The sequence below is a fragment of the Mirounga angustirostris genome, unplaced genomic scaffold, assembly GCF_029215605.1.
Source record: "Mirounga angustirostris isolate CCGP_5_RB_7025 unplaced genomic scaffold, mMirAng1.0.hap1 SCAF_8, whole genome shotgun sequence".
NCBI lineage: Eukaryota > Metazoa > Chordata > Mammalia > Carnivora > Phocidae > Mirounga > Mirounga angustirostris.
Window position 1 is genome coordinate 27,691,611 of NW_026991716.1, and position 12,435 is coordinate 27,704,045.

The window sequence follows — 12,435 nt, forward strand, 5'->3', positions numbered from 1 at the left end:
ATTTTTATTTTTGGTTAAATGAGAAAAGAGAAGACCATTAACATCAGAAGTCAGAAGAGTCATTTTAAAAATATGTTCTGTGGGAGGTTTCTCCATGAGAGACTGTCTCCCTGCACTCCCCCCACCCTATCCTAGAGCTTAATCCTACCTCTCTTTATCATCACACAATAATTAACAGTTTGTCATATCTTGCAAGTGTATGACTAAAGAAAAGGAAAAGGGAAAGTCTGATCCAATTTGGGCAACATGTCCTGGTTTCCTTTCTTTTCATTTTCATAGCGACACCTCAGAGATTTTCAGGTTCAGTTCTCATACCAAACAGTGAACTGCCCATTTCCAACTGCCTTTCTGTCTTCCTTCTTTTATTCTTGATAGCTCCTGATTATAGAAAGAAGGGAAGGAGACTCCTAGAAGCAGCTGGCAAGTTTCACATCTAAAGTAGAAACTATTTATTTGCTTTCTTTCTCACTCATAAAGTTTTTAAGTCATCATAAGCCTAGTGGAATTTCATCCCATGTAAGATTTTTACTTCCACTTTCTTTCCTGCCATTTTTGTCTCTCTCAACACAACCAACACCATAAATTTTGGTAATGACTCCAAATAAGGAAAGCCTTCACATGTGCGTAGTGAGGAGGAATCTGTTAACAAGCTGAGTCCATACACATGTGATGAAGGATAACCAATTAATGGTGTATTTAGTGAGTGATAACTGAACTTTAAGGTGGTAGTGTGCAAAAGCCCACAAGCAGAAGCTCAACCATTAAAGGCAGCCAGATCATTGGGGGTATTACTGATAATTTCAGAGAATTGAGACAAACCTCTGCCCAAGTGAAAAGGAGTTATGTAATCTTCCTTGGCCTTTTGAACAAACTGTAATCCAGTTTCTCAACCTCAGCATTGCTGATATTGGGGCTGAACTTTTTTTTTTGCTTGTGGGGCTGTCCTGTGCATTGTAGGATATTTAGGAGTATCTCTGGTCTCTATTACTATATGTCAGTATCATCCCCACAGTGTCATGACAATCAGAAATATCTCCAGTCCTTGTAGAGCAAAATGCATTTCCTGCCATTGTCTTCTGAATGTTAGGGCCGGGCGCCTGGGTGACTTAGTCGGTTGGGCATCTGCCTTCGGCTCAGGTCATGATCCCAGGGTCCTGGGATCGAGCCCCATATCGGGCTCCCCGCTCAGCCAGGAGTTTGCTTCTCTCTCTCTCCCTCTGCCCCTCCCCCCGCTCATGCTCTCCCCCTGCCTGCCACTCTCTCTGCTTGTGCTCTCTCCCACTCTCTCTATGACAAATGAATAAATAAAATCATTTTTAAAAAAAATGAATGTTAGGACCACATGGATGACATCTTTTAGAGACAAAATGTCACTCTTTCTTTCTGTCACTCTTTCCCTCTCTCTTTCTCTTGCTTTATAACAAGTTAAATTTATACTAATAGATAATGTTAGTCCTCCACAGAATTCTTAGGCCATGCTGTCAAATAAGAACAAACTAAGAACAAGAAGTTCAAATGAAGAGCTACATAACTAAAGCATGACTAAAAGTAAAAGAAAGCTAATGAATTGTGGAAAGAAGAAAGATGGAGTCTAGAACTACCTAAGTAAAAGCACAAAACATTTTCTTTGTTTCTCCAGAACTGTCCAGAAAGAGGTTACCCAGTTGACTGTTTGAGGCCACACAGAGAAGCCTGACCTAAGGGTAGCCTCCTCAATGACCTCAACCTTTCAAAGGCTACCAGTTTCCAGCCCTCCAAGTAGTCTTTTCTGATTATGAACTTGGTGTCCCCCTTCCCCTTAAGAGGTTTGGAGAGCTCAGATCTCAGAGCACAGGCATCTGGTGAGATCAGAGAAGAATGGTAAGAGGAATGGGTATGTAGGTAGGTAAGCAGGGCAGCAGAGGGGGTCAGAGAATCTAGGAGGAGGTAAATGGAGATGCTAGCAGACATAGTTGGGAGTCAATAAAATCTGCTATGTGTAGAGTTTCTGGGAGGGTTGGCAGAGCTAAGGCCAGTGCTGGAGGAATAGGGTTATCAAGCAGTTTATAGAGCAGACTACCAGGGAAAGGGGGGAATAAGAGCCCTGGTTCCTAAAAATCAGGTAGAAAGTGACTATTGTCAGCCTACAGCCTACAGGTTATAACATGGATGCATGTGTATTGTGAGTATACGTAGCTTCCAGGATTGTAGGCTTCATGAGGGCAGGGGCCAGTTGTCATCACTCTTTATATCCAGCACCTACAATAGTTCCTAGCATATGGGGAAACTTTCTGCTGTTTGTTGGTTAAAGAGAGAAAACACAACTGGGAGGTTGTTGCATTTATCTAGATGTGAGTTCACTAATCATTCATTCTTTTTTATGATAGATACTCTTATCATCACCTCATCTACCTGTTTTTCCTTTTGTAGAGCAATTTCTAGGTGGGATGGCTCTTTGATCTAGGGATGACCAAAGTCCTATTGTCCTTTGTTTTTGAAAGTGATGCAGTGCACATTGGTGTGACTGGAGGCGGGTTGGGGGGAGTCCTTGCACACAGTGCTTTCATGCTTTCCTGTACTCTTGTACTCTGCCACTTGAGTTGCAGCCCTAGCTGTAGTTGGCAGAGCCCAGTACTGTCTGTAGTTGTGCCCTTGATATCATGTTGTTCTTTGAGCTTTGGTTAAGAAACCATTCCTGGTTTATGAACATCCATTTTGCTGGTTGGCTATGGTTATTTTCCTTGTCTGGAACAGTTTGCCTTGACTACATACTTCCCTATCTCTGTCCAGAAAGGTCTACCTGAGACGACAAACACGTTCTTTAAAACTTTCCATGGTTTAAAAAAACAAAAACAACAACAAAAAACCCCCACAACTTTACAAGGTTGATGATCACAGCCCAAAGCTACTAAAATTTGAACCACTAATGTCTTTTTAGATTCAGTAGAATAACTTTTTAATCTGCCTGACAGTACTGGTGTAAGATACAGCTTGGGCCTTGCTTTCTTACCCTAACTCACCTGGGCATGAAGAGATACACCCAGGAGCCCTGACCAGTTACCTTCTACATAGTACTATGTTGATGGCCTCTAAATTTTCATAAAACCCTATTCAAAGTGACCACATGGCCTTATATCTAGTGGGAAGTGGGATGGTCCCTAAGTGTCCCTGGTCAGAGGATCACATCTGTCTGCATTTATGACATCTGCATGGCCAGCCACCCTCTTAAAGGCACGCTTCTACTTCTTCATATGCCTGCAGGGGCCTGGGGCCCCCCAGAAGTGAAGATATAAAGGAAGATGTCAAGGGAAGCCCCAGCTCTGAGGAATGATTTGTCAAGAACAGCTCTCCTCAGCAAATATAACACCTATCTGCTAAATGTTACTTTAAGGTTTTTCTCTACTAAAGAGCTTTGTGTTGATTAGTTTTGTTTGTTTGTTTTCACCCTTCTGTGTGAAGCAGAAATTGAACTAAATCTGAAGATACTTCAAAAAGTCTGGGTAGGGGGCTGGAGAGAGGAGGGGGTTTCCTCAGAGAATGGAATGTCCCAAGAGAAACTTCACTTACCATGAGAGGGGAAGTCCATTTCATATGACATAATGGTGTCATTATTTAACACTCTGTTGGATTTTACATCTGTTAATGTTTATCATTATTTTGATTAGTCATTCATCATTAAAACCCTGTGAATTATAAGAAAACCATCATACATAAAGAGCTGCTTGGGCTAAACTACAGACCAGCATCATCTTCTTTCTTATCCACACTAAGGTGCTTGTATTTTCTCAATCAAAACTTGTTCTGCAGGAGACTACCTTCTCCTTTGCCCCCTAAACTCTACCCACTACCCCCCGCCAAGATCTCAGCTACAGCCACATGGTGTTATTCAAAGACCAGCACCCTTCAAGCATTGGTTGACTTGTACTTTTTACCATCTCTTTCACCCCTGTGTGCCTCATCTCTGCAGGGCTTCAACTTCAGGTCTGTTTAAATGGCTAATGCAAGAACAGCTGCAGAGAAATTCAAGCTGTTGCAGTATGGGGTACATTCAGTTCAGAAGAAGTTAATGTATATTTCTCTTTGACCTTTCATACATCCAGTAACCCCTAAGAAAGGGCAAGAAAGTCTAAGGCAAAGCTTCCCCTGCTTCACTGATACACAACTTGCATACCGAACAGACTAGAACAGTGTCTCAATCTAAAAACATTTAATATTTGCCTTTATAATGACATCAGTTTCTCCTCTATTCTGCTCCAGAATACAAGGGAGTGCTGTTTTTAGCTCTTTTGTAATCAAAGGGTCCATGAAGGTGCTTTTTCCCTATCAAAGGCATAGTTTGTCTTGAAAGTGATATGAAATCTTATCTCTACAGATTGAAAACCTTGTGATTTTTAAATGGCAGTTCCTCCTCCTGCTTGTCAAGGTTTTTGTGGGCAGCAATAGGTGGCAAGCACAGTAGATGGGTAGAAAGATAGTTAGATAAATGATATATAAGACAGTGTGATATGTGGGTATTTTCAGTGCATCCTCATTGCAATGCTTTTTAAGATATGCACAATTTAAAATGAACCTTTGCTTTTAAAATGTCACTATTCTTGGGGTGCCTGGGTGGCTCAGTCGTTAAGCATCTGCCTTCAGCTCAGGTCATGATCCCAGTGTCCTGGGATCGAGCCCCGCACTGGGCTCCCTGTTTGGCGGGCAGCCTGCTTCTCCCTCTCCCACTCCCCCTGCTTGTGTTCCCTATCTTGCTGTGTCTCTCTTGCTGTCAAACAAATAAATAAAATCTTAAAAAAAAAAAAAGAAATATAAAAAAAAAGTCACTATTGTTGTTGCAGTCACAACAACCAAGCAAGTGGAGCAGGAAGCTCTCTGCATTGTGATTATTTTATTCAAACCATGGTATGAAGCTTCTTTTTGGTATAAAAGTATGTTTGTGGGTTTTTCTTTTCTTGAATAATAGCAAATCTAGAACTTTAGAATCAGTGTAAGTGTTGATTCTGATTGTCAGAATTACATAGCTGTCTGTTTTAGGACTGCAGAGGTGAAATGTCTAATCAAGTATTGCAGAACTACTTTGAAACAGACCATGCTCACTTCCAGTTATTAAGTGTAATAGTTTCACAGAGTTAAGATAATAATCCCTTAGCCCTCTTTACCTACTTCCTAAAGAGATATATGGTTTTTGCATCAGTCACTCTCTGTTCTTCTTAACTTTGTAGAATTTCTTTTTTTTTTTTTTTTTAAGATTTTACTTATTTGACAGAGAGAGAGACAGCAAGAGAGGGAACACAAGAAGGGGGAGTGGGAGAGGGAGAAGCAGGCTCCCCGCCAAGCAGGGAACTCGATGCGGGGCTCGATCCCAGGACCCTGGGATCATGACCTGAGCCGAAGGCAGATGCTTAACAACTGAGCCACCCAGGCACCCCAACTTTGTCGAATTTCTTATTTCTAAGATATTTAGTTATCACATAAAAAGAGGGAACAGTTTGGTTCTCTAAGTAGGTATAAAGCGTCTATCATGTGGGGTGACCAACTTGTCCCAGTTTTCCCAGGATTTTCCTGGTTTTACAACTGAAAGTCTTGTATCCCAGGAAGCCCTTTAGTCCTGGGCAACCCAGGACAGTCACCCTACAGCTATGTTGTATTTTGGGGAAATATGAATTCATTTTAAATGAGAACAAATACTTAATTATCATTTAAGCATCTTCTTCTTTATTTAAAAATAGATCTATGTGTTTAATGTTGAAAAAGAGCAGCTCCCTTCCATTACTGGGCAGGGCCGGGCAGTTTTCAGCTCTGAAAGCTTCACATTAAGCAAGAACTGGGTTCTCCTAAAGGGTTGTAATGGGCAACTGATACTTTCTAGAGGGAAATATTGGCTGAAGAAAAGTCAATGTCAGTATTTCTCCCTGGAGAAAAATACATTTTGATCTTTCCCAAAACAAGTCAAAAGTTGTGTTAGGTTCCATTTGAATATTTTCCTAGAAACTATCTCAGCAATGAATCATCTTCTTCCACTTCTTAAATCCCTCACTGCCTACTCTCCCTCAGTCCAGTTACTGCTCTCCAGGTGACATGGTCTTGGATGTCCTTGTACACATTCTCCATCTCCAAGCATCGAGGCAGCTTATTAATTTATTCAACCAACATTTATTGAAAACCTATATTCTAGGCATTGTGCCAGAAGCTGAGGATACAGAAATATAAACAAAACTGCCCCATACTTAACTCACATTTATTTATTAAGTCTTTGGGAAAGGTCTCATACATAATTTCCATGTAATGTGATATACTTTGAATTTGTAAAATTTGCTTTGAGAACTTAGAGAAAGGCACTCATGGAACTGCCTTAATTGGCTCTTATTTCCTTATTTCTGGCATGCAAGTTCTTTATAAACATATACACTCACGTGTGTTTCAAGCACAATGATTTTGGTTTTTTAGAGCCAGGAATATAAGATTGGCCTTTTTTTTTTTTTTAAGATTTTTGTTTATTTATTTGACAGAGAGAGACAGCAAGAGAGGGAACACAAGCAGGGGGAGCGGGAGAGGGAGAAGCAGGCTTCCCGCGGAGCAGGGAGACCGATGCGGGGCTCGATCCCAGGACCCTGGGATCATGACCCGAGCCGAAGGCAGACACCTAACAACTGAGCCACCCAGGCACCCCAGGATTGGTCTGTCTTAATGCCACATTCTGAAACTCTTGGTTCATAAAGTATCATTTCCAAAACTGTGGTAATAGAGGGAATGATGTATGTGACTTATGTTTAGATATAATAAGGACAGTACCAGATTGTGCTCTTGCTTAGAAGTCAAAAACTGATTTTAGTGGCAGAAATTATTTGCTGTTCCAGGTTCCCCCTCTCATTACCCAGACCTGTCCTCTGGGATTCCCCCACCTTCCCACCACCTAGAAACTAGGTTAACCCATGGCACAACTTCAAGCCTTCAGGACTTTAAACCCTGCTCCTACTCCAAGCTGCTTTTATAATTTTTACAATACCCATGATTTAGTGATATTGTGAACATCCATACCTCAAAGGCTTGATAAGATTCCAGCTGAAAACAAAAAGGGTAACAGCTTCTTCATGTGGAGGGAAGCGTGTGAGCAGTAGCATAAAAGCTGGCAGCTGGAAAGTGGGTGGTGGTTATGGTCATAGTAGGAGAATGAGAAATTGAAGGTAGGTTAAGGTTGAGTGTGCATGTCTTGAATGTTACATCTCTCTGAGAATCATTTATTAGGAAGATTAACCTGTCATTAGTACTGAAGGTGGAACAGTAAGATCCACTAGAAAGCTGTTTCCATAGCCTAGAGATGATGTATTCGGGTTCTATAAATGTAATACTGGAAAGAGAGTGATGGCGGAGTTGGAGGGAAGTGAGTCATTAGGCAATGACTAATTGTACAACAATTTTTTAGCACGTGTACTATACACCAGATACCAGGTTAAGCCCTAAATATACAAAAATGAAAAAGCCTGGATTTTACCCCCAAGGAATTTGCAGTTCCATAGGGCACATGGACAAGGAGTCAGACAGTTGCCATACACTGTGCAGGCACATTGGAAGCAGGAGAGGGAAGTTGATAAGGGGATCCACAGAGAAGGTGCTAGAACACTATCTCACCAGGAAATAGAATCCAATCAGATTGAACAATGAGATTGTTCAAGTAACTACAATGAAGAATTTCTTAGTGAAAGGTGTGTCAAGGTAAACAGAACCCAAGATAATTGCTGAGGCAGCAGGAGACTAGTACAGTGGGAAGCTGTTGTCCCTAGGCCTGAATCAGGGAGAGGAAGACTATACTGATTGGAGCCTACTAGAAGTTGGGACCAGGGCAGTGGGCCACCTGACTGGAGCTGTAGTTGAGCATTATGAGCTGAATTGTGCTCTCCCAAATTCATATGTCGATGCCCTAACCCTCAGTACCTCAGAATGTGACTATATTTAGAAATCAGGTCTTTAATAGTAGGAAGGGAAAAATGAAGGAGGGGAAATCGGAAGGGGAGACGAACCATGAGAGACTATGGACTCTGAGAAACAAACAGGGTTTTAGAGGGGAGGGGGGTGATGGGTATTGAGGAGGGCACGTATTGCATGGAGCACTGGGTGTTATACACAAACAATGAATCATGGAACACTACATCAAAAACTAATGATGTAGGGGCGCCTGGGTGGCTCAGTCGTCAAGCGTCTGCCTTCGGCTCAGGTCATGATCCCAGGGTCCTGGGATCGAGCCCCGCATCGGGCTCCCTGCTCCACGGGAAGCCTGCTTCTCCCTCTCCCATTCCCCCTGCTTGTATTCCCTCTCTCGCTGTGTCTCTCTCTGTTAAATAAATAAAATCTTTAAAAAAAAAAACTAATGATGTAATATATGGTGATTAACGTAACAATAAAAAATTAAAAAAAAACTAATGATGTAATATATGGTGACTAATATAACATAATGAAATAAAATTTATTAAAAAATAAAAAATAAAATGCCTTTTGCAATTAAAAAAAAAAGAAATCGGGTCTTTAAAGAGCTAATTAAGGTAAAATAAGGTCATTGGGGTGGCCCTAATCTGAGTGCTGTCCTTATAAGAAGAGAAGACTAGGACATACACACACACAGAAGACCTTGTAAGGACACAGGAGAAAGTGGCCATCTACAAGCCAAGTAGAGAGACCTCACAAAGGACCAACCCTGCTGACACCTTGGTCTTGGACATTTAGCCTCCAGTAGTATAAAAGAGAGACAACCTCATTGAAAGATGACTCTCAATCCTCCTAAAAGTCCCTTCTGAAAACTGTGTGGTTACACCGTTGGTCAAATAATGTCCCTAATATATACTGTACAATAATAAAGATAAGGTACTATGCATTTTCTTTATTACAATAGAAAAACCTATGTACTTGTAAGGCCAATTAGAAAAGATTTCAATGCACACATTTAAAATTCTATTTCATTATATATTAATTGAGACTTCAATTAAGATATAAGAAAGTATAAAGATGGAGAGTTCTAAGTATATAGAAAATAAGGAGTATTGTTCCCACTCAAATAGGCAAAAGCTAGATAAACTATATATTTATAATTTTCTTGAACCCATTAGAGACCTGAGGTCTTAGGTTAACTAAATACCTCCAAATTCAAAGAAAGGCAGGCCGTCTCAAGGATAAACAGGATACAAGCACTTGCCCAACCAATGGTAGAACATGGCAGGAAAAGATGTCAGATACCACAGAAGTAAGTAGGAGGCAAATGTTTTTTGACAGATGCTAGAAAGCAGGTATGAGCTAGTGTGAGAGGCACCTAAATCATATGAGAATTTGTACCCACCCACAGGCTCTTTCCCACAGACTTTCACCAGATTCTCACTGGTGAGATTAGAAGCTAGGACAGGCAGGAGATTGGAGAGAGCCTCCTATGGTGGTGCAGACAGACAGGAGGGGAGTGATGCCACTGGGGAAAATCATGAGTCCCACCCAAACCCTTCTCCCCTATAGAACTAAAGCTTTGACTTGAAAACCCAGAAAATAAAACTGTTATCCTTGAAGAATTTAAATTCTAGTCAAGGGAGTAACACATAGTAACCTAAAATAGTTTCAAAATATTTATATAATTTTTATCCACATTCACATTCTGTGAAGCCGGTATTGCCTTGGCATCACAATCAGACAAAGACAACACAAGAAAGGAAAACCACAGGCCAATTTTATCAGGAATATAGTTGTGAAAATCCTGAACAAAATGTTAGCAAATAAAATCCACTGATATATAAAAATATAATAGATTATGACCAAGTGAGATTTATTCCATGAATGCAATGTTGGTTCAATATTGGAAAATCAAACAAAGTAATTCACCATATCAATATACTAAAGAAAAAAATAACCATTTGGATAGATCCAGGAAAAAAAAAAAAAAAAAACATTTGACACAACCCAACTGGATGTTCCTGATAAAATGCTCAGCAAACTAGGAATACAAAGGAACTTTCTCAACCTGAGAAAGGGTATATATATATATATATATATATATATATACCCTTATATACTTAGTATATTCAGATGAATTGAATTTACTAAGATGTTACTATTTATGTGTATATATATACTTATATATAAATAATATAAATATATAATATAAATATAATATATATTAATAAATTAATAAAATAATATAAATATAATATAAATAATCCTGCTGCTAACATCATACTTAATGGTGAAAAACTAAATGCTATGCCTCTAAGATCAGGAACAAGGCCAGTATGTCCACTCTCACCACTCCTATTCAGCATGATACTAGAGATCTTAGTCAATGCACCAAGGAAGGGCAGGAGGAGAAAGAATAGACATTGAAAAAGAAGAAATAGGGCGCCTGGGTGGCTCAGTTGGTTAAGCAACTGCCTTCGGCTCAGGTCATGATCCTGGAGTCCCTGGATCGAGTCCCGCATCGGGCTCCCTGCTCGGCAGGGAGCCTGCTTCTCCCTCTGACCCTCCCCCCCTCTCATGTGCTCTCTCTCTCTCTCTCTCTCATTCTCTCTGGCTCAAATAAATAAATAAAATCTTTTAAAAAAATTAAAATTAAAAATTAAAAAAAAAGAAAAAGAAAAAGAAGAAATACAACTGTCTCTGTTTGTAGATGACATGATTACCTACATAGAGAATCTTAATATACAAAAAATCGCTAGAACTAATAAGTGAATTTAACAAATGCACAGTTTACAAGCTCAATATGAAAATATCCTTTTTTATAAAATAGCAATGAAATAATGGATATTTAATTTTTTTTTTTTACAGTTCATAAAATAATGTAAGGCACTGTTGTCCAAATTTAAGTGAGGGGTAACAGCCCACACGATGCCACCTTGTTCTCCTATGTTGCAAACAGGCCATCTGCCCCACCACAGGCAGAAGGTACAATTCCCACTCAGGAAGAGGTTTTACATGACAGTTCCTCAGCGGTGATATTATCTCCCAAAGCATGGACTAATACTTTTCCTTAAAACAAAAAAATAACTATCTTAGACTAATAAGTGAAGAACTAACAAACATTCCTATTTTATTTTTAATTCAGAGAATATATGGGTTTAATTTTACAAGGCTATATTATTGAATTACTGAAGATTCTTTTAGTTCTAGAGGAGATGAACTGAATTTACTAAGATGTTACCATATATGTATCAGTTTTCTATTCATGCTTTAACAAATTACCACAAACTTGGTGGCTTAAAGCTATACACATTTATTAGCTTACAGTTCTGTAAGTTAGAGGTCTGACACGGGTTTCACTGGGCTAAAATCAAGGTGTTGGCAGGCTGAATTCCTTTCTGGAGATTGTAAGGAAAAATCTGTTACCCTCTCATTGGTTTGCTGGCAAAATTCAGTTTCTGCAGTTGGAGGACCTGTCCATGTTTTCTTGCTGGCCGTAGGCTGAGGGCCATTTATAGCTTCTAGAAGTCACTGAGTTCTTCCCTCCATCTTCAAAGCATTGGCAGCTTGAATCCTTTTCACATTTCATCTTTTCTTACTCACTCTTCTTTAATTGTCTTCCACTTTTAAGGACTCACATTTTAGATTGAGCAAGGGTAATTTTTTTCCCCAAGGTCCTTAACCTTAATTACATTTGCAAAGTCATTTTTTTTGCCATGTAAAGCAACATATTTACAAGTACCTGGGATTAGAATGTGGGCATCTTTGAGGGACTACTATTCTGGCTATCATAAAGCATTAGTGAAGAATGTTTGTAGAAACAAATTAAATATCTGACTATAGTGACTTATAAAGAAATAGGGATTTATTTTTTTTCTGTGGTAAAATGAGGTCTGGAGACAGTGAGATCAGAACTGGGTGGTCCATCATGATCTTGTCTCTTTCATCTTTCTACTCTACCATCTTTAATGTGTTGGCTTGCTGCTGCTGCAGTTCCAAGCACTATGTCTGTATTGAACGCCAGAAGGAAGAGGGAGAGTTATTCCAGAATCCCTCCTCCAAACTTCTCTTACATATCCATGGTTAGAACTGGGCTGTATGGCCACTTTTTTTTTTCTTTTGCAAGAAAGGGTGAAAAATAGAACCAGTCAGAATGGCTAAAATTAACAAGTCAGGAAAGGACAGATGTTGGCTGGGATGCGGAGAAAGGGGAACCCTCCTACACTGTTGGTGGGAATGCAAGCTGGTGCAGCCACTCTGGAAAACAGTATGGAGGTTCCTCAAAAAGTTGAAAATAGAGCTACCATATGATCCAGCAATTGCACTACTGGGTATTTACCCCAAAGAAACAATTGTAGGGATCCGAAAGGGTACGTGCACCCCAATGTTTATAGCAGCAATGTCCACAATAGCCAAACTGTGGAAAGAGCCAAGATGTCCATCGACAGATGAACGGATAAAGAAGATGTGGTATATATATACGATGGAATATTATGCAGCCATCAAAAGGAATGAGATCTTGCCATTTGCAATGAT